Source organism: Dasypus novemcinctus, chromosome 15 (genome assembly GCF_030445035.2).
Source record: "Dasypus novemcinctus isolate mDasNov1 chromosome 15, mDasNov1.1.hap2, whole genome shotgun sequence".
Taxonomy (NCBI): Eukaryota; Metazoa; Chordata; class Mammalia; order Cingulata; family Dasypodidae; genus Dasypus; species Dasypus novemcinctus.
The window spans coordinates 5,738,869-5,745,237 of NC_080687.1; the positions used below are offsets into that span (position 1 = coordinate 5,738,869).

Consider the following 6,369-nt stretch of genomic DNA (forward strand, 5'->3'; position numbering starts at 1 on the left):
TAGACTTGGTTTCTCAAGGGGGCCCGCCGTGGGCACCATCCACACCCTCCCCCGGGGGGGACTCGGGGCCCCCCACGCATACCTATGGCTCCCCATGTTTCTGTCGTAGCAGGACTCAGTACACCACCAGACCCATATGCCAGCATCTGTCTCCGTCACAAGACTGTTTTTTCATCCCTGTAATCCCAGAGGCTACCATAATGCCAGGCACACAGTAGGTGCTCAATAATTATTGGTTGAACGATACAAAAGATCTAATTTTGTGGAGTAACATCCCCATCTTGTGGCCTTTTAGTAGACACTGCTAAAGTCATAACACTGCTGTGTTTTCAGAACCAGAAGGAATAGTGGGCTCTCCTGAGCCTGTCTACACTGGGGATGAAATTAAAATAAGTGTGAGACACCACCTGCAAGTTCAACATTTCCTACCTTTAGTTGACACAAAGCAAGGGAAACAAAGCCTTTTATTCAGGTTTACCGTCTGGAAGGACATTTTCCAGGCACACATTTCCTCCTAGACTGAGGTCTCCTCGGTCAGGTTCACAGCCTTCTTAGAGCAGTAGAGCCTCTGATGGATAGAGATGGAAGGTGTTGCAGAGAGATTCTGGGCACTGCCAGGTCCAGAGGCCAAACCAGCTGGCCGCGGGCCCCGCCGCAGGCCGCCTCTGGTAAATCGCAGTTGGGTTTGTTAATAATTAAGCAGCGACCACTGGGTGTGGCCCTGGATGGAATGATAGTATGTTATTTTTATTTGTTACGGACTCAGATCGTAATTAGGGTACAACTTCTGCCCCTCTTTAGGATTGGTCCAGAGAAAATGATAGCATGAAAGTTAAACTTATGCCCAAAATGGGAAGCTTTGGAATGTTGCATAAAAAGGAGCAATAACTTTAAAGTTTTATAGAGAAATTCGAAGGAAGTGGACGTTTTACATACGAAAACATCAAATTTTGATAGACACGTATATTCATAGGGAGAGAATGCTCGCCTGAGATTTGAGACGACTGAGTCTAAAAGCTCACTCATTCATGTTCCTTTGCAAAAACCAAAGTGACACTCACTTGTTGCCAGTCCATCACCCTAAAACCTCCTTTTGCAAATTTGTCAAATGGATGACCTCATTCCTTCTCAGACACACTCCATGGCACCCACGTTTGCTCAGCTTTTCATCTTGTAGAAATGTCTGGCACAGTGACGGGCCACAGTGAAGTCAGAACAGCACAGCATTTGGAGCTGACAGATAAGGGCTTTGGAATACTGACTCCTTTCTCGTCCCTACCTACAGCGCAACATCTCATCCACAAAGCTGCTGAGGGAGTGTGGGGAGGTAAATTTGAAAGGCCGGGACATGGTAGTGCCCACGTATTTGCAGATCTGCCTCGTGCATGACCCACGGGGCTTCCGCCAGCCTCCCTGGCACCCACGTGGCTCCTCGCAGAGGAAGCCTCTAGCTCTGGAGGGGGCCGCTGAGACCTCAGCCTGACTGAGGAACCTCTTTGCATCTATTCCCAAATGTTTTTGAAGGCCCGATGGCAGCAAAATTTTGTTCCCCTAAGCAAACCAAATCTGGTACTTCTCTGGCCCTGGGCCAGTGTTTGTTTAAGCCCAAAGTTCCAAGTTAAATGGTCTTTAAGTTCTCATTGGATGTGGAGGAAGCAAGCAAGCTGGAATGGAAACAGTCTTCATTTATTTTCCAGGTAGAGGCAATCAACCAATGATGAGATACATTCATTCAACCTTCCACAAATATTATTGAATGCCTACTATATTTACTTTTTTTTTTTTTTTTTTGATGAACGAAAGGTAAGAACATTTATTGAAACACAAAATTCCATCTCGGGTTTAAGTACAGATGAAAAAGCTCCAGCAACAACATGTTTCAGGCCCAAGTACCATATGATAAACATACCTCAAGGCTATCTTCTATTTCATAGTAAATTTAACAATTTTTTTTCCAGAAACATCTATAACCTAAGATGGCGCTATGACAGCCCAATTATGTTGTTAGCCTTACAATGAAGAACATGAAATAATGATTCGGAGAAAAAGGCAGATAAATTTTCTTATTCCAAATTACAGTTCCTCTGTGGTGGATGAAAAGATTATTAGGACATTTTCTTTTAAAGATGAGGTAATTCAAGATAATGGTGGTGCCATTTTAAGTAATTCTCATCACTGTGGGCTCTCTGGCAGAGAGGTGCTGTGGCGCCAGGCCAGGCAACAACTTCTTTTGTGGTGTGTGTGTGAGAGTGTGTGTGTGTGTTCTCGACCGTGGTTATTCAGGTACAAAGGTTGCCTGGGTAGACAGTACCTTTAAAAAGCTCAGATCAGCCAAGAATCACTTCTATGAACAATGTCAAGGTTTTCACTGAACACCTGCAATTCCTCCTTATGGAGATGTTGTTTAATTTACTTGCTGTTGAACAAGAGGCAGAAACTTAATATTTGTAATCACGATTTTTAAAAGTGTTAGCTGTGGCAAATGAGGCAGTAAATGTATCCTAATAGCAATATGCTGCAAGATGTGTCAAAATGAATCCAAATAAGTATATTTACTTTTTTAAAGATTTCTTTCTCTCCCCTTGACCCCCTCCCCGCCATCATCTGCTCTCTTGTGTCCATTTGCGGTGTGTTCTTCTGTGTCTGTTTGCATTCTCCACAGCTCCAGGAATCTGTGTCTCTTTGTTGCGTCAGCTCTCCTTTTCTATGGTGCCACTCCTGGGCGGACTGTGATTTTTTCGTGCCGGGTGGCTCTCCTTGCAGGGTGCACTCCTTGCAAGTGGGGCTTCCCTACAGGGGAACACCTCTGTGTGGCACAGCACTCCTTGTGTGCATCAGCACTGTACGTGGGCCACCTCACACATGGACCAAGAGGCCCTGGGTTTGAACCCTGGACCTCCCATGTGGTAGGTGGACGCTCTATCAGTTGAGCCGCATCCACTTCCCATATTTACTTTTAATAAAATGCAATGCCAGGTGTTCAGAGTATTTGGAGACTGGTGAAGTTCATACATCAACTGTAACTTTTTTGACTCCCTCTTCCAGTCACTCCCCGGACATTTATGCTGATGAACTCCAGCAAGCTGACAAGCCCAGACTGCCTGACACTAGCCCCTTCAAGGTGAAGGCTCCCCTCCCCGGGAGGACCCCCAGTCCACAGCCTCCTCGCGCCTGCACTACGGCCCCTGTGCAAGTGGGATCTTCCTGCGCAGACGTTTAGGATTCCAGATAACTTTTCTTCACCACACACTCTGACCTTTAGCACAGGCCAAGGCCATGAAGCTGAACAAACAAGCTGCTTAGGTCACATGCTCCCTTATCTCTTACCACTGAGATTTAAAAAAAAAAATTTTGACAAAAGGAACAAACAGAGCCACTTATTCTGACAGTTGAAAAAATACTTAAGAACCAAGAGCTTTGAATGTCATGTAGACACTGAGTACCTGTTGACTACTACCTGGTTCAAGCAGTTGTGCCCAAAGAACCATTGCTAAATGAGCAAAGCTCCCAATCTGTAAAATAGGGCTGGCCCTCGTGCTCCTCCCCGGGGCCCGGGAGCTGACGAGGCGACTGTGCGGTGCCAGGAGGACGGCGCCCCTAGAGGCCCGGGGGCTTCACTGCATATTTGTGGTCCCAGAAATCCCTTCTGCCTTCTGCAAGGTCTGGTTCCAGAGGACTGGGGAGGGGATAAGAAAGCTGGAGTGCGCCCTACGATGTCCACATCCGAATGCTCAGAACCTGTGAACACGAAAACGTACGTGCTAAGGGAACTCTGCAGACGTGGTGGAACGTCCTGATGGGGAGGGTGACCCGCATTATCCAAGCAGTGTCCTTCGAAGAGCCAAGGAGGCAGCCAGAGTCAGCAGCAGGGGACGTGATGACAAAAGCAGGAGGCTGGCGTGATGCGGGACCACGAGCCAAGGAATGCAGCAGCCTCTGGAAACTGGAAAAGGCAAGGAAATGGATTCTCCCCGAGAGTTTCCAGCTGGCACCTTGATTTTAGCCCAGAAAATGACTTTGGACTTCTGACTCCCAGACCTGTACGGTGACAAATGTGTGTCATTTCAAGGCACTTGGTTTGTGGTCATTCATTGGAGCCACCTCAGGAAACGTGTACAAGCAGGAAGGGACGTTCTGTAGAAAAAGAGGGAGGGCCTGAGCGTGACGGACTGGATCTGGGCTGGGGTCACCACTGGTAGCTGTGTGACCGTAAACCCTTGCTTCAGGTCTCCAGACCTCAGTGTCCTCGCCTTTCGGAGGGCTTCAGTCTCTCTCCTCTTGTTGCTTTCAGCTCGCACGTCCGGGAAGGACACAGTGGAAGGCGTACAGGACCACGTACGGTGCCAGCCTCCGTGTCCTCCTGATGCTGTTGTGCTGTGTACAGTCTCCCCGCCACACTGCACCTCGAGCGTCTCTACAGCAGCTCGCACATCAAGGCCCAGTGCAATTGCCTAGTACATAAGATTTTTTAAAAAACACGTGCCCGTCTTGGTAGGTTTATTTTGGAGAAAGAGCATCTTAGTTCTGGCCAACATATGACCTGGCTGTTCCACTGACACCAAGTAAGTGTTTCTCTTCTTGCCAGTGCGGTGATTTTAGTAAAAGCCCTGCACCAGGCACTGCCCAGGTGGTGAGCCAGCCCCACCTGTGTCCCTCTTCCTGACAGACTGTTGAACGTGGATGCCTTCCAGAGACGGTAAAAGCCATCATTTCACCTGCTCCCCCCTTCTGACTTCACTCCAGGTAACTATTGCACATACTGTATATTTAGAAATATGACGTCAGCTACTTCTTATTTTGCCCTCATTGAGATGTCAAGTGATGTCAATTTTCCCACAAAATACATTTCTCTTTGCACCACTCCCCATTCTAAACACAACACAAGCTTAAATAGATTAAAGAAATCCCCTGTTTTATCTGTTTCATTTTCTTCTGAATACACAAGCCCACCGGCACTTAGAGCTGGAAGGACAGCCAAGGAATGCTCTGCCCTTCACTAGCTCTGTGCAAAGGCATTTTTAGCTGAAGCTGAGCTGTTAATTGCTTTCAACCTGCCAGATTCTGTGAGGACATTTTCACCCAACCCAAAATAGAAAGCAAAATATTCTGAGTACACATTCAAGAACCTTATTCCAGGTACTTAGCAATTCTGACACGAGACTTGACAAAGGATTGTGACTTCCCTTTGTGAATTTAGCACATATAAGGAAAAAAGGGAGTTATATGTTTAAATCCCGTCTCTTTGACTTGGAAAGGGGCAGCTTTTCTGTACTCACCATTGTGCTGATTCTGGTGCCTCTGAAGCTTGAATCACAGGGGGGAGACCTTCCAAACCGCGACCTAAGGCTAAGATGATGGGAGCTATTTTAGCGTGGTCAACACAAGGGCTCTGCTAGGAGAGTGCTCTGCAGAGCACGGAAAGGTTGACCCTTTGCCCTACTCCTGCAGAAGGCCAGGCCATAAAAAGGTCCTTTTCTCTCTCCCTCCTTTACCTGCAGGATCCAAAGCATCCCTTCACCCTTCCTGCACTCCCCGCCCCCGCACCCAGCCCAGCTGCCCCCTATAGCGGAAGTAGATACAGAAGAGAATGGCACGTCACCCACACCAGAGGCTGGAGACAAAACGCAGAGCTCTGGTGTCACATGACACAAGAAAAATTAAACATTCTTCTTTGTGGATAAACAGTTATCTTCCTGAGAAGGATTAAGTTGTGTATTAGTGGAAGTAATTTTATTTTTCTATTTTTACGTTTCTATGTCAAGAAGAGCTGAGTAGAAAAAACATGTATTTTTTTTTTAAATCTTCCCCCATTTTTGTGACTCACTGTCCCTGATAGAAATAAAATGTTTTCCATGAATCAGTCTTGTAAAGGTCAAGGCTGTTGGGTCCAAGTAATGCAGACTAATGAAGCAGAAAAGACACTTACTGAAAGGCTGTTGTGGTGGTTTGGAGCTGGATGGACCTCAGAGAAGCATGTTCTTAGGCTTACTCCCCTGGGGGTGTGAGCCCATTTAAGGGGACCCTTTGATGAGGCTCCTTCAGTTACGGGCATCAGCCCAGTCAGGACGCGTCTTAGTCCTCTTCCTGGAGCCCTCTATAAAGGAAATGAAAATCAGACCAAGACAGGCCCCGGAGGAGAGCCAGAGACTGGACGTCAACAGAACCCAGAAGGGAAGGAGAGCCCAGAGGACGCGGCCAGCTGCCTTGCCCCCTGGCAAGCCAAGGACCGAGGGTTGCCGGCCACAGCCCTGGAACGCCACCGCCTCCGGGGAGAAAGCACCGCCTTGACTGGGGCTTTTCCTGGCCTCAAAACCAGGAGCCATTAGACTCCCATTGTTACAACGTCCCTTTGTGTGGTATTTGCTCGGG

At 47.6% G+C, this 6,369-nt stretch overlaps 1 long non-coding RNA gene across 1 annotated transcript in view; it reads right to left on the reverse strand.

The window, feature by feature from the left end:
• The window catches only part of LOC139436481 (uncharacterized), a 97,507-nt gene extending 91,934 nt beyond the window's left edge, over positions 1 to 5,573 (reverse strand). The window contains exons 1-2 of the long non-coding RNA XR_011645741.1: positions 5,493 to 5,573; positions 5,277 to 5,346 (exon numbers count right to left, since the gene is read on the reverse strand). This is a non-coding gene — a long non-coding RNA (uncharacterized lncRNA). The remainder of the gene's footprint in view (positions 1 to 5,276; positions 5,347 to 5,492) is intronic.
• Positions 5,574 to 6,369: the final 796 nt, after the last annotated feature.